The sequence below is a fragment of the Erinaceus europaeus genome, chromosome 20, assembly GCF_950295315.1.
Source record: "Erinaceus europaeus chromosome 20, mEriEur2.1, whole genome shotgun sequence".
In the NCBI taxonomy this organism is placed as follows: domain Eukaryota; kingdom Metazoa; phylum Chordata; class Mammalia; order Eulipotyphla; family Erinaceidae; genus Erinaceus; species Erinaceus europaeus.
Window position 1 is genome coordinate 881,133 of NC_080181.1, and position 23,644 is coordinate 904,776.

At 42.4% G+C, this 23,644-nt stretch overlaps 1 long non-coding RNA gene across 1 annotated transcript; it reads right to left on the reverse strand.

Moving 5' to 3' along the window:
• LOC132534894 (uncharacterized) lies at positions 1-20,140 on the reverse strand. Its single transcript, XR_009546656.1, has 3 exons — positions 19,889-20,140; positions 1,165-1,353; positions 1-67 (listed from the first exon to the last, which is right to left on the reverse strand). It is a non-coding gene; the product is annotated as an uncharacterized LOC132534894 (long non-coding RNA).
• Between the last annotated feature and the right edge of the window lie 3,504 nt (positions 20,141-23,644).

Below are 23,644 nucleotides of genomic sequence, written 5' to 3' on the forward strand. Positions count from 1 at the left end.
CACACACACACACACACTTCATTTTTTCCCCTAGAAGTCTGTATCTGCTTGTGCAGGAAGAGCGAGTCTGGAAAAAATAAGAGTGAAACTATGTGTTAATAACCTCACTGGCCCTGGGATGACAGTTATTAGAATGGAGGGGCTTGTTTCTTCCCTTTAAAAAGTACACTTTAGGGAGTCAGGAGGTAGGTTAGCAGGATCCCGGTTCGAGCCCCTGGATCCCCATCTGCAGGGGAGTCGCTTCACAGGCGGTGAAGCAGGTCTGCAGGTGTCTAGCTTTCTCTCTCCCTCTCTGTCTTCTCCTCCTCTCTCCATTTCTCTCTATCCTATCCAACAACAACGACATCAATAACTACAACAATGTTAAACAACAAGGGCAACAAAAGGGAAAATAAATAAATAAATATTAAAAAAGTACACTTCAAGGGAAAGTAAATAAATAAATAAATATTAAAAAAGTACACTTCAATATGACTTTGACCTGTTGTATTGCTTTGTAACCACAGCTTAGCAATTAGACAGACAGTATTACAAAGCCTATGCTGAACAGCAGTCATTGGTAAGGACTGCCTCACTTTCTGAAAAGAGGCTCCGCCACTCTACCTTACCACTTGAGGAAGACAGGTCTTGAAATGAATACAGCCTAGAATGTTTTCAGCTGTGACCATGGACTGTAAGCTCAGACCAACAGAGACTCAGAAGTTACACAGGCTCCTGTGCTATATATGAGTATATATGGGCTCTGGGTCAGGTAGATAGAGTAAACAGTTAATTTTGTTCATAGATTGTCTTTAAGATTGGGAGCTACTCTCTGCCCTAATCCAACTTTCTAGCCCTTTTCTCAACTCTGACACCATCTTCCCAGATGATATTTTTGTCCATCTCCAAGTTAATTATCAAACTCAAGTACAAACTAAGAAAATCATAGGCCCCACTTGGAATATGCCTAGAAAGGACTTCCGAGCTTCTTTCTACCCTAAGATCCCTATTCACATCTGCTCTACTGTTACTTTTTGTTTCCTGTTCATTAATCATTTTGTCCTGCTTTGTATCTTACTGCCTTTCAACCACCACATTGCAGATGCTATCATGATTCCAACCTGCCTTCCCTGGGCAGATGATCTCACCAATGTGTCCTAGAACCTCACCTCTCCAGAGTCTTACCTTACTAGGGAAAGATAGAAACAAGCTGGAGGTATGGATCCACCTATCAACTTCCATGTCCAGTGGAGAAGCAATTACAGAAGCCAGAACTTCCACCTTCTGCACCCCATAAAGAATTTTGATCCATATTCCCAGAGGGCAAGAAATGATAGGGGAAGATGACCAGAGGAACTGCAATTCCATCAGAACCTGGAAAGAAAAAGAAGAACATTCAGAAGTAGTACTAGATGAAGGTGTGACGTAGAGAGGAATAGAGGGGGCAGGTGGTGGCACACCTGGTTAAATGCACACACAACAGTGCACAGGGACCTAGGTTCAAGCCCTTGGTTCCCATCTACAGGGGGAAAGCTTCACTAGTGGTAAAGCAGGGCTGCAGGTGTCTGTCTCTCTCCTTCTGTGTCTCGCCATCCCCTCTCAATTTCTCTCTGTCTCCATCCAATAATAAATAAATAAATAAATAAATAAATAAATAGTAAAAAAAAAAAAAAGAAGAAAGGAAGAGAAGAGTGGTCCAGGAGGTGGTACAGTGGATAAAGCACTGGACTCTCAACCATGAGGTCCTGAGTTCAGTCCATGGCAACACATGTATTAGAATGATGTCTCATTCTTCCTCTTTCTCCTCCTAACTTTCTCACTAGTAAATAAATAAGATCTTTTTAAAAAGGAAGAGAAGACAGAGCCATAGGTCAAAAAGGATAAATATATACAAATATAGACAGGTAGCTAAAGAAATAACAGTTATCCCATATCTGCAACCTTAGGAGAACTACTGCAGTTTCCAATACTGGGAATGAGGATACAGAACTCTGGTGGTGGGAACATGCAGGATTATACTCCTATTATCTTATAATTTTGTAAACTATTAAGTCACTAATAAAATTTTAAGAATGGGCAAAAATATAGATAGAGGTAGATAGTGATAGATATAACCCTTATCTGTGACCTTGGGACAACCACTGCAGTTTCTATTAGATGGGATGGGGACACAAAAATCTGGTGGTGGGAATGGTGTGGAATTATAACTGTATTACCTTATAATTTTGCAAATCAATACTATATAACTAATAATATACTTTTTTTTAAGTAGGAGGGTCAGGAAATACTGGGCCTAATACTCTTGAGGACCAATTTGAATCTATAATGTATATCTTTCTCTATCTTTTATAAACTTTCTTTGCTTCAATAAACACTCATCTTCCTAGGGAAAAAGTGGTCATTCCTGTAAGATCATAAGATATTTTTATGCAATCTACTGTATCAATATATTTTTATACACCTCTTTTTTGTGATCAACACTTAAGTAACTAAGACTAAACATTAGCCAATATTGTTCAAAAGGGATGCATTTCAAGTGTGTTCCTATGGTAGACCATAGGGAATGGTGGAATCCACTTATCAAATTGAAATATATCAGTACTTAGACTCTTTACACACTAAAAATTCAGTAAAGATAGAAACTATGCCTATCTCTCTTCAATTACTTTATGAGAGAAACAGAAAAAAGTGAGAGACCTGAGCACTATTCACCTCTGGCATATGGCGTGAGAGATTTAACTGGGGTCTCTAACACCCAGGCATGCAAGTGCTGAGCTTTAACATCAACTCTCAATTCCAAAGCTTAATGCCATGGATGAGGCCTAGGACAATTTATTTCTCATCATGTGAAATATTCCCATACAAAAGACAGGTAATTATATACAAATACAGCATGAACCAAAAGCCCAAGTGAAATTTAGGATTAAAAATTAAGTTCCTCTGTCCTTCCTTCACCACCCTTGTGTGGAGGTGAGAAAGGGTAGCATATGGAAGCCACTATGTCTTCAGTAAAGAACTCTTAGGGATAAGTGAGCAGATAGTTGTACAAACATCAATTTAATGTGTCAACAAGAGAGCCACCTGGGCTGACAGAATCCCACTTATGAGTCATGTAAGTGAGCAAAGGGGCTGCTTATTCACTTTATGGCACATGCTCCAAATCTTAGAAAGACAGACTCTTAAAAGACCCATAAAAAACATGAAAATATCTGTAAGAGCAACATAAATAACTTGAGACAGAGAGAGAGAGACAGAAAGAGATAAAGAGAGAGATATCCATATTTTAATCAGATCTACTCTCCATGGATGGGCCAAAGTCCTTACAAACACACTGATATCAGGGCAATGAGCTGAGTATGAAAAATTTTATCTGTGGGTCACATTTTTAAAGCATAGTTTTATGACACAAGACAAGATTACTGATAATTTAAACTGCAATGGACTGAACCAGAAGGAATCAGGAAGCAGAGTGTCCTAGTAGAGTCATGATTAGATTGCATTAGTTGCTCAAATGCTGTGTTAAACATTCTATCCAGGGGCTCAAAATCAAAGTTCTAGCCATGCCTGGCTGGCTGGCTGTAGCTTCAAGGAGACCACTCTCCTGCCACATGAAGATAGATAGATAGCACTGCCCTAACATGAGACAAGGCACAGGAAGGGAATGCAGCCAAGGACTGCCTGAGGAACTTGGGACCAGTCAGCAGAGCTAAGCAGCTGCCTCACCTACAGGTACGCCTGCTACCGAAGATACTGCTGAGTGGGTCTGCCCTCAGAGTTGGCAAAGATACCAACAAAGCCCTTAATGTTCAACACATAATGATCACTCTGCCGCTCTCTCGTGTGGTATGTGATGCCTGTGGCTTCCACACCAGTGTGCAGGAGCTCACGTAGGCAGTTGTAGAGGTTATCATGAGTCTATGAAATAGCAGCTTCCAAAGGCTGGTTTAAGATATCTGGTCTTGTTAACTATAAACTGCATCAATCTGATCTGGGGCTCATGTTCAGCACAGGGGTCTATGTAACCTCTGCATCCCTGTAGGTCTGAGCTCACATGGGTCTTGTCAGTGTTTCCATTTTATAAATAAAAACTTAAACAAACAAACAAAAAAGATCTGATCTTGAGAAAGACCTTCTAGTGAGCATGCTAAATAGGTTTTACTCTACATTTTCCAAACTGGTTGCATTTTCAGCAGGATCATCAAGAAATTATGTCCTTGGATCAAATTATCTACATTTTCAATAGACATATCTCAGCTGAATGATGACATATGAGCCTCTTCAGAGGATTGATATCAAAACTGTCTTATTGGGAGTCCAGCGGCAGCACAGCAGGCTAAGCGCATATGTTGCAAAACATAAGGACAGGAGTAAGGATCCCGGTTCGAGCTCCCGGCTCCCCACCTGCAGGGTTGTCACTTCACAGGTAGTGAAGCAAGTCTGCAGGTGTCTGTCTTTCTCTTCCCCTCTCTATCTTCCCCTCCTCTCTCCACTTCTCTCTGTCCTATCCAATAACAACAACATCAATAACAGCAATGATAACTATAACAATAAAACAAGAAGAGCAACAAAAGAGAAAATAAATATTTTTTTAAAACTGTCTTATCACTGTTACTTTTATTTTTTTAAGGCTGTAGTCAGACAGTGTTCACTGAGCTTGCAAACATTAGATTTGAAGGTCTGTAGAAATTCATCTAATTTCCCTTAATTCCAAACAAAGGTGTGTTTGTCACCATGTAAGTTTTCTTTTGTCTCTAGTAAAGATGAGGCCACTCATGAGGGTTCCTTTTTCATGCAATGAAGCTCATACATACCATAGAAATTAACTCTCCTGGGGGTATGGGTGGTGGCACAGCTGGTTGAGTGCATATCCATTCAGCAGTATCTTACGAAGTAGCAGTATATGTAGGTGAGGTAGTTGTTTCCCTATAAAAGAGCGCCAACTTCAAGTTCCTCAGGCACAAGGACCCCACCTGCAGGGGGGCATGCCTCATGAGTGGTAAATCAATGCTATAGGTCTATCTGTCTATCTATTTATCTATCTATCTACCAATCTATCATCTATCTCCTCCTTCCCTCTCAATTATTCTTTGTCTTTATGTAAAATAAATAAGATATTAGACATTAACTCTCTTTAGGATTGCTGTACTATTTTGTTGTTTGTTGCTGTTTGTTTTTAGACAGTTTTCATAAACTATCATTTACCATGCTGTTTCACTGAGAAACTACTTTCTATCTTTTTCATTTTTTGAGACATAGCTGAAGATAAGCAGAAAAGGAAATAAAACCCACTGAATAATAACTCTGTACTGCGGAGTTCACCTTCATAAGCCCGGGTGTTATTCAGTGATGCTATACATAGTCTGTTTAAAGATTATGTCCAGATACATCACAAAGCTAAGTCGGTATGACAGAGCTGGCAGGGCTCCGAGCTGCCATTCACACCCAGTTCTTTTGCCTTTGTCCAGAGCATATGCTCTTCTTTAAGACTCTAATGAACACAATTTTTTATTTTGAGTTTTATTTTTAGTTCAATGATTAAGTACCTCCTTATAGTATTATTGTGAGGGTAAAATAAAATTAAAGGCATGAAAGTGCTCTAGGAGAGATTGTAAATGCTATGCAGATGTGAAGTGTTTTATTATCTACTGTTCCATTACTGCTTGTACCAAGGCTGGGATTACTATATTGTAATTTTATGGTTGTGAGTATGTAATTCGAAATCTTGAGTGTTCCACTTTCCCCACTGTAAGTACTCAACAATGATCTTTAATCAACTGGAAAGATAAAGGGGGCTTTCATAACAGTCCCTAGGATGTAAGATACTTCACTGAGACTCGTCCACAGATGATCTTCTAAATTAAAACTCAACTCATAAAGCTCCCATTGTAAAGAAACTATTCTTAGACCACACATACAGCATTTTCCTGCAACCATATGAAGCCATGTATTTCAAAATCCTTCAGAAGGCCTCTCTGATCTGCAACAGGTACTTCATAGAAGAGGATGAGAAGAACATTTCCTTCCCAGTGTCCTGAGAAACAACCCAGACTTCATGTCTTTACAACAGAAAGGAACAGTCCCTTCTCTCTTTATAACAGTCAGAATCCTCCGCCAGTATCAATGTGCATCCTCTTCATGCTCCATTCAGTTTGACTAATAAGTTTCTCTTTCTTCTCAGTCCAACTCCTTAACCTTCCAGAAAAGAACTTTTGCTGTCTCAACTCTTGATACTAATTGTATTTTTTTTCATTTTGTGTCAGCCTTACTTCCCCTAGCACAATGTTCAAAAAAACAATGTGTTACAAACCACAAATGGGGCTAGTGAAATAGCTTACTTGGATAATGTACTGCTTTGTCATGTCTACAAACCAAGTTTGAACCCAGCTCTTGCTGCATTCAAGTAAGCCTTAGTGTTGTGGTCTTTATCTCTTTTTCTGTGTCTTTGTCTCTACCTTTAGAAAGAAAAAAAAAAACACAGATATCTTTCCAGATATTGAAAAGAAGTATCACATAATAAAAACATAGTTATAAAGGAAATCTTCCAGTGTGTCTCATTATTAAGAAAGGCAGCAGTTTGAGAGGTAGATTGTAGCTGCCTGCTTTTTAAAAAAAGCTGAACATCCACTTATGATAAAGATCCTCCCAGAAACTGAGGATAGAAGAACCATTCCTCAACACAATAAAGACTATTTATGACAAACCCACAGCTAACATCATTTTAAAATCAGAAACAAGACAAGGATGTTCACTTGTCTCCACTCATATTCAACCGTAAGGTCTTCACCACTGCAATCAGAGAAGAAAGTGATACCAAAGGAATACAGATTGGAAAGAAGAAATCAAACTATCACTATTTGCTGTTGAACATGATATTATACCTACAGAAACCAAAACATTCCACCAAAAAAACTACTGTAAATAATTAATAAATTCAGTAGAGTAAAAGGATACAAAATCAATATATTTGAATATGTAGCATTCCTGTAACAGGAAAACAGAGGAAACAGAGGAAAGGGAAGTAAAAGACTCAATCTCATTTACAACTGAACTCCAAAAGATAAAATACCTTGGGGTGAACCTCACAAAGGAAGTGAAGGGACTTTCCAATGAAAACTGTAAGACATTGTTAAAAGAAATAGAGAAGGGGGAGTTGGGCGGTAGGGCAGCGGGTTAAAGCGCATGTGGTGCAAAGCGCAGGGACCGGAGTAAGGATCCCAGTTCAGTTCAAGCCTATGGCTCCCCACCTGCAGGGGAGTCCCTTCACAGGCAGTGAAGCAAGTCTGCAGGTGTCTATCTTTCTACCCCCCTCTCTGTCTTCCCCTCCTCTTTCGATTTCTCTCTGTCCTATCCAACTACAGCAGCAACAACAACAATAATAACCACAACAATGATAAAACAACAAGGGCAACAAAAGGGGAAAAAATGATCTCCAGGAGCAGTGGATTCGTGGTGCAGGCACTGAGCCCTGGCAATAACCCTGGAGGCAAAAAAAAAAAAAAAAGGAAATAGAGAAGGACACATAGAAATGGAAGAATACTCCTTGTTCCTGGATTAGAAGAATAAACATTATTAAAGTGGTCATTCTATCAAAAGCACAATTTCAGTGCAATCCCTATCAAAATTACAATGGCATTTCTCAAGCAAATTGAACAATTTGTCCAAATATTTGTGTAGAACCACAAAAGGCCACAAATTACCAATGTGTTTCTGAGAAAAAAGGAAAAATATGGAGCTATCATGCTTCCCAACTTCAGTTTATACTACAAAGCAATAGTAATTAAAACAGCACAGTACTGGATTAAAATGGACACTTCTCCCTCTCTTTCACTCTCTCTCTCTCATCATCATCATCATCATCACTCCAGCTTTACCACTCCAGGTCAACTTTTATAGACAGAAAGACAGTGGGGGGAAGACACCACAGCACTGAAGCTTCCATCCAAGTGAGCTGTCTTGCCAGCCCAATCTTACTCTATTTTGTATTGTTAGAGGTCCTTGACATCATACATCATGTGGTAGAGTGTCAGGGACCTCTGGAGCTTTATATAGTTAAAATGTATAAATGTTAGTGAAATAATCATGCCAGAGACTCCTGAGCAGGTCACAGTGATAAAGAGGTGGTGGCAGAAGGTAGTTGCAGAAATGAGAACTGTGCCTTTTCTAAGAGAAGCACTTCTCCCAGGATACCAACCATTTGGGGACCTACTGAGACACACTCTATGTCAGCCTGGAGATCACGGCTCCCCTAAGGACGGCACTGGTATGCAAAAGGTGGCAGAAAATAAAGGAACAGTTGAGTAGATGTGCCAAGTCCCTTTGTCAGGAGCTGAGCCTGGGCAGAGATTTGGATGCAATTTGGAATCAAAATAGAGAGAGGATCTAGTAGGGACAGGGAACACAGGAGTACAGTTTTGACCCTAGGTCTTAGAATTGGGAAGGATTCAGAAAAATAGCCCACAGAGTTTTTCTTCAAAAGAACAGGTATTCTCTCTTGCAACTACTCAGTAGTATCCTTGTAGCATCAAACATACACAGATAGTGAAGCAAGATTTGCTCTGATAAACCTTTATTTAATGTCTGTAGACATCTATCTTTTTCTCCCCTACTCTGTCTTCCCATTTCTCTCGATTTCTCTGTCCTATCCAACAATGACAACAGCAATAACAACAACAGTAACAATAAACAACAATGGCAACAAAAGGGAAAAAAAGCCTCCAGGAGCAGTGGATTCATAGTGCAGGCACCGATACCCAGCAATAACCCTGTAGGCAAAAAATAATAATAAATAAAATAAATAAGAAAGAAAGAAATTATAGTCTGGCATTTCATGCAACATAGTATTTAGGGTCCCACCCTGGAGTGTCTAGTCCAGTGATTCTGTGGTGTGATCTGAAAGTCTGAACTTCGGACAAGTTTCCAGGTGCACTTAATGTGCTTTCCTGAAACTCACTCTACATCATTGGACCAAGGGACTTTGAGCCCTTTGCCTTAGGACAGCTCAGCTGAGGAAGACCATCTTAGTAGGGCTTTAACTCAGCCAGTATACACTGTGACAAGAATGCACCATGTAAGGACATACATATAAATACATATACCTCTGGATAAGGAGATGTTTTTTCATGCTGCATTCTCTTCTTGATGTGATGCTCATTCTTGAACTACCCTTGCCTTGTCTATTCTGATCCTGCTGTCTCTTAACTCTGAGTTATAGGCAGCTTTCAGAGCATCTATGCCTATTTAGATGTGCTCTTCACCATGTGTTTAGTAATGCCTTCATTGGTATTGCTTGGCATACTAATCTCTGTTAAATTCCAGTCTCCTAGAGAACACAGACCATGTTTCCCCCTAATTTTATAGCTATCAGGGGAAGAGAATTCCATGCACTTCAGAGCTGCTTTGAATCAATATTTCCCCAGGGAAAATGAAACTTACAGCATACAGAAAATAAGGACTTCTTTATTTAGTTCTGCTCATAACTTCTCTCTTGTTCTTTACCTATATTTCTATTACCATAAAATATATTCCCAGAAAATTGACATTGGGGGCATAAACACTGAATCTCTCACTATATCCATCCTCATTCATATTACAGCCTGTGAATTAATGCCTTCCCATGAGCACCCTAATTCTGGCTCATAGATTCATTGCAAAGAGAACAAAGCAGCAGGGAAAATTCTTCATTTGTTCCTTATGAAGCCAGCTCTATGGGAAACCTATAGTTTGAGAGAGAAAATTCACTGCTTCTGAACTATATACAAATCTTGACTTCATCTTTCTTAGTATCTTTGAAGACAAAGGAGCAGAGAAATGATGCTAGGAGTTGTTACCAGTTAGCTAGTTAAAACTGTTTCTAGAGTGAAATTGAGTCTACCTCAAGGATTCTGCCTTATGAATTTACCGCAGCCTCAAGTGTCCAGCATACTCACCTCCCACATATGCACACACATACAAACATACACACACAGCCATCTCAAAAAGAACTGAGAGTCAGAAAACCAGAACCAGAGAGCGAAGGCTGGTCATATGCCAAAGCATGTTAAGATTCACACAAGCAAATAGCGGGAAGTGGAACTCAGGACTAAGAAAGGAAGACAAGGTAAACATTTCTGATGTCTCAGAGGGCAGAAGACTCATAATGCTGTGGGCACCTCCTCCTTGTTATGGAGGAACAGAGACATGAATTAGACTGAAAGTATCTGCTGTGAGGCTGCTGCTGAACATATATATGCCCCTTCACATCCACAGCCTCCTTGCAGATAGATGAGTTCAAGAAACTGACAAAGCTGCACTCACATGAGTAACTGAGAGGGCTCCAAGCAATACAGTTCATAAAAATAAATAACAAGAAACAACCCAAGTGCCTATTTACAGGAAAGTGGAAAAACTGTGGTGTATACACACATAATAGAATATTCCACATCAGGGAGAATAAATGAACTACAACTACACACAACAACATGAATGAATCTTAAAAATGTAATGCTGAGTAAAGAAAGTGAGGAGCATCAATCTTACTTCCTCCCAAGCTGCAGCAAGCTGGGAGAGAATGTGGTCCCCATCCTGATAAACACCACAAAAACAGATAATATATAGGGCCATAAGTCTTCCTGAAATCCCCAGGGAACGAAGGTCATAAGGTAACCATCAGAATTGAATTTCCAAAAGAGGAACCCTCCTGAGAGTGGCAAACCACAGAAAATATTGTACCTTTGACAGAACACAAAAGAAAGTGGGGTCAGTCTGGAAAAAAGTAAGACAAATATGCAAATATGTTTAAATGTTTCTTCATATATTTTTATTTCATTCATTTATTTACAAGGACAGAGAGAAAATCAGTGAGAAGGAGAAATAGAAAGAGAGTAAGGGAGGGGCTGGGTGGTAGTTCAGCTGGCTAAGTGCACACATTACCATGCACAAGGACCCAGGTTTAAGGCCCTGCTCCTCACCTGCAAGGGCGAAGCTTCACAGGTGGTGAAGCAATGCTGCAGGTGTCTTTGTGTCTCTCTCTTTCTATCCCTCTTCCCTCTCAAGTTCTTTCTGTCTTATAAAATAAATAAAATTTTAAAAAGAGAGAGATGGAGAGAAAGAGTATCTGGGGAGACAGCATAATGGTTCTGCAAAAGATTCTCATGCCTGAGGTTGCTAGTTCCCAGGTTCAATCCTCAGCACCACAATAAAACAGAGTTGAGCAGTGCTCTGTTGTTTTTTTCTGTCTTTCTCTCTGTATCTCCCTCTCTTTCTCATTAAAATAAAATAAAGTGTTTTTAAATAAAGTATTTTTTAAAAAGTGGAGAAAGGGGGCCAGGTGGTGGCACACCTGGTTGAGTGCACATGTTATAATGCTCAAGGACCCGGGTTCAAGCCCCCATTCCACACCTGCAGGGGGAAAGCTTTGTGAGTGGTGAAGCAGTATTGCAGGTGTCTCTCTCTCTCTCCCTCACTACCTCCCCCTACACTCTAGATTTCTGGCTGTCTCTAATAAATATGTAAAGATAATTAAAATTTGAAAAAAAAAAAAAAGTGGAGAAAGGACACCTGTAGTACTGCTTCAACACCAATGAAACATCTCTCCTGCAGGTGGAGGTAGGGAGATTGAACTTCAGTCATTGCACATTGTAATGTGTGCACTAAACCAGGTGCACTACTATCTGGGCCCTTTAAAACATTTTTAAGGTCAAATGTGCATTAGGTGATCTGGTCAGGAGAACTAGAGCCCCAGAAAACAGAGTTCACACTCAAACATAAATCAGCGCTTCTTTTCAGGACTTCAGTGAATCTCAGGAAAGATCAGAAGTGAAGAGAACCTCACTGTATACCTGGATGATGCAGGTTTACAGAAGGTGAGAAACTGATGCCTGGACTTAGCACAAGATTAATTCCCTGGACTGTTCTCTCATGAAAAACAAGCCAGGGATGGGAAGCTATCTCAGTACCACATGCATGCCTGAGGCCCGAGAGGTTCTAGATTCAATCCCCAGCACCATCATATGTCAGAGATGAGCAGTGATCTTGTCATCCTCTTTCTCATAAACAGAAATTAATACTTTCTAAAAACATAAAACAAAAAGTCACATTTAGAAGGCAGCAATCCCCCAGTCCACAGTGTCCCCACCTAGGTCACAGGGGATTAAGAACAGAGTAGAGACCTATGCTACCACAGAAAAAGTTTGATCCTTTCTGCAACCATCATGGGGAAGGCAGAGATGAAGCCATTGTTCCCAGGGATGAGACTGAACGGGAGGTCTGCTGCTCTATATTCTGGTTAGGAACCCTCTGCTCTGCTCCCCAGTTCTCTGATCTGTCGCTTAGCCATAGCCAACCTACTGATAGTCTGCTGAAAGAAGTATTCTGACATCAAGTTATTTATAAATGATTATTTGACATTTTTAATACTTGCCATTTCTTTGCTGAAATTTCCATTTCTTTTATCAGCTCTTTCTATTGTATCTTTATCACTTTGATTATAATTATCTTAAAGTCTCACTTTGATAGCTCTAACATATGAATGGCTTCTGAGTTTGGTTCTATTTATAACTTTATTTCTTGATAGTAGTTTTTCCTGATTTTTTTCTTTTTTCTTTTGGTGTGTGGGGGAGCACTTTCTCTAGGTTTTTCTTTCTGTATCTCCCTCTCATTAAAATAAAATAAAGTTATTAAAAAAAAAAGAGGAGAGAGGATACCTGCAGCACTGCTTCCAAACACAAAGACAAAGATGAGAGTGAGAATCAAAGAAAGGCCTTAAGAATTGTGAATCAGGGAGTTGAATGATAGCACAGTGGGTTAAGCACAGGTGGCATAAAGTACAAGGACTGAGAAAGGATCCCGGTTCAAGCCCCTGGCTCCCCACCTGCAGGGGAGTCGCTTCACAAGCTGTGAAGCAGGTTTGCAGGTGTCTGTCTTTCCTCCTTTCTGTCTTCCCCTCCTCTCTCCATTTCTCTGTTACATCCAACAATGATGACATCAACAACAACAATAATAACTACAACAATAAAACAATAAGGGCAACAAGAGGGAATAAATATTTTTTAAATTAAAAATAACTTAAAAAATTGTGAATCAACATTAACCCCCCTAACATGTATTAGTGAAAGTTCCTGAATGAGAAGAGTGGACTTCTCATACAGAAACTCTGTGAACTGAAATATGGTGGTGCACCATAAACAGAATTCAAAAAGAAAATGAAAACTGCCATCCCATATTTCTATACTCAACCAAAATCAGCAAAAGAAGACAAAACAATCATTATTTGTAGATAAGTAATGTCTGATCTACTGTCAACAAATCTGGACAATAATAAATTTTAAACAAAGTTCATTAGGCAGGAGGGTGATATCAAATGAAAATTTTGATCAGCATGACAAAACTAAAAATATCAGAAATGATAAAATTAGAATGAATAAAAAGATTACCTTTCTTTTTAAAAATATTATATTTATATATTTGATAGAGATAACCAGAAATCAAGGGTAAGGGGGATACAGAGAGGGACAGAGACAGAGAGACACCTGCAGTACTGCTTCACCACTCATGATGCTTTCCTCCTGCAGGTGGGGACTGGGGGCTTGAACCCAGGTCCTTGCATATTGTAACATGAGTGCTCAACCAAGAGAGCTACCATCCAGCCCCCAGGTGGTATTTTTAATTACCTTAAAAGAAAATTTATTGTCTAAGCATAAATGGTAACAATGCATTCCTGCAGGGACAACATACTTTATCTTCAACCTGAGCAAGATGGGTTTTGAAACTGGGGCAGCTTGGAACATTCCTACTCATGACCACAGATTGTGAGTTCAGACCTACAGGGATGCAGAGGTTACATAGGATCCTAAGCTGAATATGGGCCCCAGATCAAATCAATGGGGTCTACAGTCAACAATAATTATACAGCTTTCCCATATTTGGGAGCTACTCTCTTCCTTGATCCAGATTTCTAGCCCCTTTTCCAGCCATGACATCATGACATCATCTCCCCAGACAATAACTTGGACCCACCCGCATATCAGATGTCAGACTCAGGGGAAAAAAAAAAAAAAAAACCCTAGTACAGTCATGGGCCCCTTTGGACTATAACTAAAATAGGCCTACAAATGATCTACAAACAGAGACCCCCAAATCTTCATCTGCAATATTTCAGCCTTTAGGTTCATGATTAGTCAACAATTTATTTGGCTTTATATGTTAACTCTTCTTTCAGCCACCAGGTTCCAGATGTTACTATGATGCCAACCCAACTTCCCTGGGCAGACGACCCCACCAATGTGTCCTGGAGCCCTGCTTCCCCAGAGCCCTGCCCCACTAGGCAAAGAGAGAGACAGGCTGGGAGTATGGATCGACCTGTCAATGCCCATGTTCAGCAGGGAAACAATTACAGAAGCCAGACCTTCCACCTTCTGAACCCCATAATGTCCCTTGGTCCATACTCCCAGAGTGATAAAGAATAGGAAAGCTATCAGGGGAGGGGATGGGATACGGAGTTCTGGCGGTGGGAACTGTGTGGAGTTGTGCCCCTCTTATCCTATGGTTTTTGTCAGTGTTTCCTGTTTATAAATAATTTTTTAAAAAGTATAAAGAAAGAGTCAAAGGCAGTAAACAAATGTTCTGTTATAAGGTTCACATACTACATATGAAGCAATACATTATAATTTGAACACAGACTACAATAAGTTAAAGAAATACTTTGTAAAACTCAGAGCAATTACCAAAAAAATTATAACAATGGGAGTCAGGCAGTAGTGCAGTGGGTTAAGTGCAGGTGGTGCAAAGCACAAGGACCAGCGTAAGGATCCCGGTTCAGCTCAAGCCCCCGGATCCCCACCTGCAGGGGAGTCGCTTCACAGGCGGTGAAGCAGGTCTGCAGGTGTCTATCTTTCTCCCCCCCTCTCTGTCTTCCCCTCCTCTCTCCATTTCTCTCTGTCCTATCCAACAACAATGACATCAATAATAACTGCTACAATAAAACAACAAGGGCAACAAAAGGGAATAAATAAATAAATATAAAAATGAAAAAAAGAATTATAACAGTGAGATTCAACTTAGAAATCAAGTGTAGATAAAATGGACTTATAATGAAATATCCAACTATGGGGCTAGTGAGCTAGTTCATCTGAGAAGGCACCTGCATCACGGTGTATGTGAGCCAGGTCCAAGCATTCACTACACCACACCTAAGGCACTTGGGAAAGCATTAGTACTTGGTCTCTCTGTCCCTTTCTCTTTAGATCTGGAAAGGTCAGTCAAGCATGGTGAAACTTAACAAGGACCAAAAGATGCTCTCCAAAGCAGGAAAAAATAGATAATCAAAATAAAAAAGTATGGTGGCATACATAAATCAAACTATACCAATAACTGTATAAACCTAGATTATCTAAATCCTCTTTTAAAATACACAGTAGCCCAACTACCACATGATGGCACTTCTCTCTTTTGCCACCAGGGCTACTGCTGGGGTTCAGTGCCTACAAGGCTCAACCATTCCCAGTAGATTTTTTTCCCTTTTACTTTATTTTTGGTAGACGCTGATAGAAAGAAATTGAGAAAAGAAAAACAGGTAGGAAAGACTCCTGAAGCACTGCTCTGCTGACTGTGAAGCTTCCCCCCTGTAGGGAAGTGGGCTTGAACCAGGATCCTCCTTTGTAACATGTGCACTCTACCAGATGAACCACCACCGAGCCCCAGCAGTATTTTATAAGCCTCAAAAATGAGATCAGGGGTCTAGCATTTGAAGGGCAGTGACTTTAGACATTTTGGGTCAGGGGATTCTGGCTCTTAAGCGGGGTTTTAGTATATACTGTGTTACCAAGCTCTACTACTTACATATGCACTACTTAGATTTTATCACGTGCTAAATAAAGCACATCTTATACAAGAAGATGGTCTAAACAATTAACTATAGTGAGCACAAAGTAAGCACACCTGGGTTTTAAAAGAACAAAAGGAAAGGGAGTTCTAGAACTAAGCTAAAGTAAGAGAGAGTTTCCACAAATATTGATTTCAATAAAATTTCTTGAACATCTATCTCCTTCCTGTGTGAGATGCAGGGCAGAACAATGGACATAAAATGGTGAATAAGACCCCATGTCCAGTTTTGGAATACTTCCAGAATAAATGGGTGATACACTGTGAAATCCATTTCTATTAGGATATACTTTGAAAGGACCCAGTTGAGAGGGGAGAGTCAGTGGGGATACAGGTAGAACATGGAAAGTTCTGTGATAGGTACAAGGTGTCTATTATACCACTTTTTCACATTTATGTGTGATAGAAATTTCTCCCAAGAAGTCACTTGTTTTGTTTTGTTTTCTTGTACAAAATCTATCTGGTTTACATCTTTTAAAAGAAAAATGTGGCACAATTTTAATGAACTGTGAAAATACTAGGTTTCATGATTCCAAATTTCCTGAGAGGGTAAAGTAATATTATATATATTATGCAAAAAATAAATAAAGGACACATATTGGAATGGAAGGCATAAACCTGTCTCTACTCACAATGACATGATGTTAGTGTAGAAAACCTCAGAGAAGCTTCCGAAAGCTATTAAAACTAATGACTGTATCAAGGTTGGAGGACTTGATATCAATATATAAGTGTAATCCTACTTCTATATAGATATTTCCCCTGACTCATGCTGGGTTAGGTGCCACAAAGACCATCCTATGTGGACATGCATTTGCTCCCCTGCACTACCAAATATCACAGCTTAGCCTCACCCACCTTGGAGTCCTCAGACACTTGCATTAGCCAGCAGCTGGACAGAATCATCTCACACATAATCAGTGTAATCTCTGAATACTTATCTGACAGTGGGAAACATGTAGGGTGGAATGCAGATGCAAAAACATGATATCCCCACCCAAAATGCCTTAATACAGTACACCTCAGCCCCTGTGGGTTGGACAAGGACCCAGGGCTTCACTTCCAGAGTCCAGGAAGGGGTGGTGAGGGATTCCTTAGCCCAAGACTAAACCAAAGATCAAACAATGGTTTCATCTGCATGCCAACACTTTTGAAGTTTCATGAAGTAGAAATATCTTTAAGCGGAACTATTGTAAACTGTGAATCATTGTACTAGCAGTGAATAATCAGAAACTTTATATTTTTAAAATACCATGTTCAATAGTGTCAAATTTAAAATATTAATATAATAATTTTACAAGTAAGTGTCAGATGTATATGAAAAGACAACATAAAATTGGTAAAAAGAAATCTAAGGAGACTTAAATGGAAATATTTATGGAAGATACAAAGTTGTTAATATGTCAATTCTCACCAAATTGTTCCATAAATTCAATATAATCACAACAAAATTCCAGGTGGATTTTTGTGACTATCAGTGAAATTAATTCTAAATTTTATATTAGTAAGTAATGAAGCTAGAATAGTCAAAACAATTTAGGGAATTTTTAAAGGGAAATTTTGGAAATATCGCAGGATATAAAGGTTTTGAACAGAAATCAGCTCTTCAAAAGATAGTGTTAGAATAATAAAAACACAATCCACAGGCAGACAAGGAAAAAGTACTTGCAAACCATATATCCCATACAAAGTTTATAAATCACATAATCTTGAAACTTGCATAATTTATAAAACTTGAGCCAGATTATATCTTTTTTAAAAACTCTCCAAATTTAATATGAAATAATAGAGGTATTTGAAAGCAATTTGATCAAACAAGATATAAAAACTATAAACAAGTACATGGAAAGACACTCAATATCATAAGTTAGTAGAAAAAAAACAAAAAGCACCAGTGAAATAGCTTGGTTGGGTAGTGTGCTGCTTTTCCATATGTGAGACCGAAGTTTGAGTCTGAACTGAAGCGTCAGTGCTGTGTGACCTCTTTAACTCTCTCCCTGCTCTGCTGCCATCTTTGTCTCTATTTAAAAAAAAAAGTCAGTATAAAATCAAGACCAGAATAAGATATTACTCTATATGTTTTAGAAGCAGATATATTTTAATTAATTATTTTTATTTTTATTTATTTCTGACAGAGAAGGAGAGAAGTGGAAAAGAAGATATAGGAAGGGAGGGAGGAAAGGAAGGGAGAGAAAAAGAGAGATACCTGCAGCACTACTCCACTGTTCGTGAAGCTTCTCCCCTGTAGATGAGGGTGAACTGGGGCTTGAACTCTTGTCTTCATGTATAGTAATGTGTGTGCTCTACTGGATGAGCCACCATTCAGCCATTACCTTTTTTTAATTTTATTTTACTAAAGCACTGCTCATCTCTGGCTTATGATGGTGTTGAAGATTGAACAGGGGGACTCAAGAGTCTAGGGCATCTATAAAAGTAATTTACCTAATCACTATGCTGTCTTCCCAGTCCTTTAGAACTTTTTTTGTTTTAAAGAAATATGAGCATCAGTGACTTGGGTTTGAGGGATGGACACTCAACCTGAAGAGAGCCCACAGAGATATCCAGGGAATGGGCACAGACTCTTCTCCTTCTTCCTGCCTCAGAATTCCTGCTGGCCAAAACCACCCACTCAATCTGTTACAGCACCAAAGTGCAAGCCTGAAGATATAGGTTCAGTCCCCAGCACAGTCATATTCTAGAGCAAAGCAGTGCTCTGGTCCCCCTTTCTTACAAAAATAAATAAACATTTTTAAAAAATCTTAAAAAAAGGAATGGGTATATAGTTCAGCCTGTTAGAGCACCAAGTTGATAGCTAAGATACCAGTGGCTGCAGGTACCACCTTGAGTCAGAACAGTGTCTCTGTCTCTTTCTTCTCTTTCCTCTCTAAAACAAAGAAATTGGTACACATGGAGAGAGAATGCAGGGACAGAAAGAAGGTGACCAGTCACAGTGTGGCCTGTGTCTTTATCATGCTTCATGCAAAACTGTTCTCTATTCAACCCTAATAGCTTGCTCTACTGTGTCTGCTGTAACTTCTCCTTCTCCTCTCATTGGTCCCCTGCTTTGTTTTCACTTTCCATAACCGTGTGTGTGTCTGTGTGTGTGTGTGTGTGTGTACACCACTGCAGGGGCTATTCACTATATGTTAGATCAGAAGAACCTAAAATAGAAATGTATGCATTAGCTCATTCTCTCTCTCCCTCATCTTCCCTCTCTCTCTTTTTGCTTTAGTTTTCTTTCTTTTAAAAAATATATTTAATTTTTATTTATTATTTCATAGAGACAGAGAGAAATTGAGGGGGAAGATAGAGAGGGAGAGAGACAGAGAGGCACCTGTAGCTCTGCTTCACCACTGGTGAAACTTCTTCCTGGAGGTTGGTAGCAGGGGCTTCAACCCGGGTCTTTGCACACTGTAATGTGAGTGCTTAACCAGGTGTGGTACCACCTGGCCCCATGATTTCAGTTTTCTTGGATGTCTACATTGCACAGAAAAGAATCCCAGTGGGTTCTGTTGAATTTTAAAATTAAGATGAAGAAAGTATGTTGGGGGCCGGGTGGTAGCACACCAGGTTAGTTCAAAGCACAAGGATCAGCACAAGAATCCTGGTTCGAGCCTCCGGCTCTCCCACCTGCTGGAGGGGGTCGCTTCACAAGCAGTGAGACATGTCTGTAGGTATCTACCTTTCTCTCCCTTCTCTAACTTCCCCTCCCCTCTCAACTTCTCTCTGTCCTATCCAAAAAAGAAAGAAAAATAGAAAAAAATAGCCACAGGAGCAGTGGATTTGTAGTGCTGGCACTGAGCCCCAGCAGTAACCCTGGAGGAAATAAACAAATATAAAAAAATAAAAAAGAAAGCACATATACACTATTTACTGACTGACTGTGTGCAAAACATCAAAACATTTAATTCTTCCATCAAGGAATAATAAACAAGCTCTAAATATGGAATTATTAATTTGAAATCTACCTGGAATATTTTAAAAGACCCTACTAGGATTCTGGATTACAATTTAAGGTAACCATATAACCCACAGGAAGAATTCTTTACATTACTTTTTGTGGTTGCTGAAGATGCTGTTTTCTGATGACTGGGATAGACATCCCTGGCTCCAGTTGTTGGGGGTAAGCCCCAAACCCCATTCATGGCAGTTCAGAAAAGCACCTCCATCCAAGGTTGACTGAATTCTGCAAAGAGAACCATCATCACTGGTCTTTAAAGCAAAGGAGAAGCATCTCATAAGTCAGGTGCCTTTTACTCCCGGGGCAGTGGTACAGGCACCATCATCTCCACAGCCGCACACCTGCCCTCAGTGCCTGGGACTCAACCCAGCCCCAACACCTGCCCCTGCCACCTCACACCTGCCCTCAGGCCTGCTGTCAGGGCCTCCTCACACCTGCCTCACGGCCACCTCAGACCTGCTTCATGGCCTCCTCAGAACCCCCTCACGGCCTCCTCACACTTGCCGTCACGGCCTCCTCAGACCCGCCTCACGGCCTCCTCACACCTGCCGTCACGGCCTCCTCACACCTGCCGTCACGGCCTCCTCACACTTGCTGTCACGGCCTCCTCACACCTGCCGTCACAGCCTCCTCACACCCGCTGTCACACCCGTTGTCACAGACGCTGTCACTCCCGCCTCACAGCCGCAGTCAAGGTCTCCTCACACCCGCTGTCACACCGCTGTCACAGCTGCCTCACACTCACCGTCAGTCCCTCCTCACAACTGCTATGACACCAGCTGTCACAGCCGCTCACGTGCCTCACACCTATAGTCACACCCGAGGCGCCCACGGAGAAGGCCGGAAGCCTTCGTCACGCGGTTACCTGCCTGCCGTAAAGTGTCGTAAAAGTGCGTGAGCGTCAGCGCGCCCTGAGTCGCGGTGTCTGTGGAGAGGAACGCGCCCGGAGGCCATGCGGCCGGGTGGACTGAGGAGCCAGCAGGGAGGCGTGGCGCTCCAGGCCAGGCGGGGAGGACGCCTAGAGGCGAGCGGCGAGGTGAGGCACCGGGTCAGGAGTCACAGGCGGGCAGCGGTGAGGCGGGGCCAGGCGGGCGGGCGGCGGTGAGCTGTCCCCGCATGGCCCAGGCCGGCTTGGCTTCCCTGCAGCACAGGGCGCCGCCAGGGTGCGGATGGGGGGCCGGGTCAGGGACAGAGACGGGGTCAGGGCTGGGGTCGGGGCCGGGGTCAGGGCCGGAGTCGGGGTCAGGGCCAGGGTCAGGGCTGGGGTCGGGGCCAGGGTCAGGGCTGGGGTCGGGGCCGGGGTCAGGACTGGGGTCAGGGCCAGTCAGGGCCAGTCAGGGTCAGGGCCGGGGTCAGGACTGGGGTCAGTGCCGGGGTCAGGGCCAGTCAGGGTCAGGGCCGGGGTCAGGACTGGGGTCAGTGCCGGGGTCAGGGCCAGTCAGGGTCAGGGCCGGGGTCAGGGCCCGAGTCCGGGCTGGGGTCAGGGCCAGAGTCAGGGTCAGGACCGGGGATGGGGCCGCAGGCGGGGTCAGGGCTGGGGTCGGGGTCAGGGCTGGGTTCAGGGTTTGGGCTGGGGTCAGGCCGAGTCAGGGTCAGGACCAGGGTCGGGCCGGAGTCGGGGTCAGGGCTGGGGTCCGGGTCTGGGCTGGGTTCAGGGTTTGGGTCGGGGTCGGGGCCAGAGTCAGGGTCAGGACGGGGGTCAGGGCTGGGCTTGGGGTCAGTGCTGGGTTCACTGTTTGGGCCGGGGTCGGGGCCAGAGTCAGGGTCAGGACCGGGGTCAGGGTTTGGGCCGGGGTCGGGGCCAGAGTCAGGGTCAGGACCGGGGTCAGGGCTGGGCTTGGGGTCAGTGCTGGGTTCAGGGTTTGGGCCGGGGTCGGGGCCAGAGTCAGGGTCAGGACCGGGGTCAGGGCTGAGGTCGGGGTCAGGGCTGGGTTCAGGGTTTGGGCCGGGGTTGGGGCCCGAGTCAGGGTCAGGACCAGGGTCGGGGCAGGAGTGGGTCAGGACCAGGGTCGGGACCGGAGTCAGGGTCAGGGCCGGGGTCAGGGCCAGGGCTCAGCTGGGCGCAGTGCAGCCCACAGAGGCAGAGCCCGAGACTGAGGGCCCACCGGCCCAAGACTGAGGGCTCCGGGGCTCGGCCCTTGAGATTTGGCTCCGTGAGCTCCAGCTATGCGTGTGCTTGCAGTATGGACAGACCAGCTCTGCATCAACAACAAAGAGAGCAGTAATAGTAATGGGGCATGGGAGACGGACAGCTCAGGGCTCTGCAGACGCCTGTAATACTAATACTAATATTACTAATACTAAGGCTGGGGAGACAAATGGCTCTGCACAGACTCCTGTAGCAACAACAGCAGTAATAGTAATAGTAATGGGACAGAGGAGATGGCTCAGGGCTCTGTACAGACCCCTGCAATAATAATAATAATAATAAGGCGGAGGAGACAGGGCTCTGCACAGAGCCCTGCAATAATAATAACAATATCAATAATAATAATGGGGCAGGGAAGATGGACAGGGCTCCACACAGACTTCTGCAGTGCTACTATTACTACTACTAATAATAATAATAATAACAATGGGGCAGGGGAAATGGACAGGACTCTCTGCACTGAATCCTGCAATAATAATGATAATAATAATCATAACAATAGCGATAGTAGTGGGGCTGAGGAGACAAGGCTCTGCACAGACTTCTACAGCAACAACAGCAATAATAATAATACAGCAGAGGAGATGGCTCAGACCTCTGCAGACTCCTATAATAATAATGGAGCAGGGGAGACTCTTCACAGAGTCCTGCAGGGCACTGGGTGAAATTATGATGACAATGATATTGGGGCTGGGGAGATGATTCATGGATCTGCACAGATTCCTGCAATAATAATAATCATAGTAATAATAATACTAATGATGATGGGGCTGGGGAGATGGCTCAAGTCTCTGCACAGACTCCTGCAGGGTGTTGGGAGAGACAATAATAATAGTGATGATGATGATAAGGCTGGGGAGACTGCACAGGGCACTGCATAGACTCCTGCCTGAGGCTCTAAGGCTGCAGATTCAACCCCTACCACCATCAGCCAGAGCTCAGCAGGGCACTGGGTGAGATGATGATGATGAAGATATAATAATAATGATGGGACTGGGGAGACAGTACAGGGGTTTTGTAAAAGTCTCTCCTGTCTGAGGCTCCAAGGCTCCTGGTTCAACCCCCAGCACCACCAGCAGCCATGGGTTCAGCAGGGTGCTGGGTTCTCTGTGTCTTTCTCACTCTCTCATTAAAATAAAATAAATAAAAATAAAAATATATTTAAAAATAGATTTGTTTATTGGATGGAGACATAAATCGAGAAAGGGGAGGGGGACAGAGAGGGAGAGACAGACACCTGCAGCCCTGCTCCACCACTCATGAAGCTTCTTTCCTGCTGGGGCTGGAACCTAGGTCTTTGCTCACTTTAACCTGTGTGCTTTGCCAGATGTGGTGCCTAGCTGACTCAAAGAGATTTGTAAACATTTTCAGATTCAGAGGTGTGAAGCCTGGCTGGCAGCTGGTAGCCAATGTGGCTGCATATGCCAGTCTTGCAGAGGGTGCTTCTGGCCTTTGAGGTGTGAGTAGCAGCCTAACTGCCAGGCAGCTGTGAGGAGCCTGGAACACAGCTCTTTGTCACCATGGTTTCCGAGAGACTGGGACAGAGCAGAGAACCTTGTATTATAGAAAAGCTACAGGTAAAACTGAGTCACACCTAAATCTACCAGGATTCCTTGGTGGTGAGCTGACGTCCTGTATTGAATCTGATGCTTTGAAATAACTGTGATTCACACAGCCCTTCATGAATCTTCCCAAGTGAC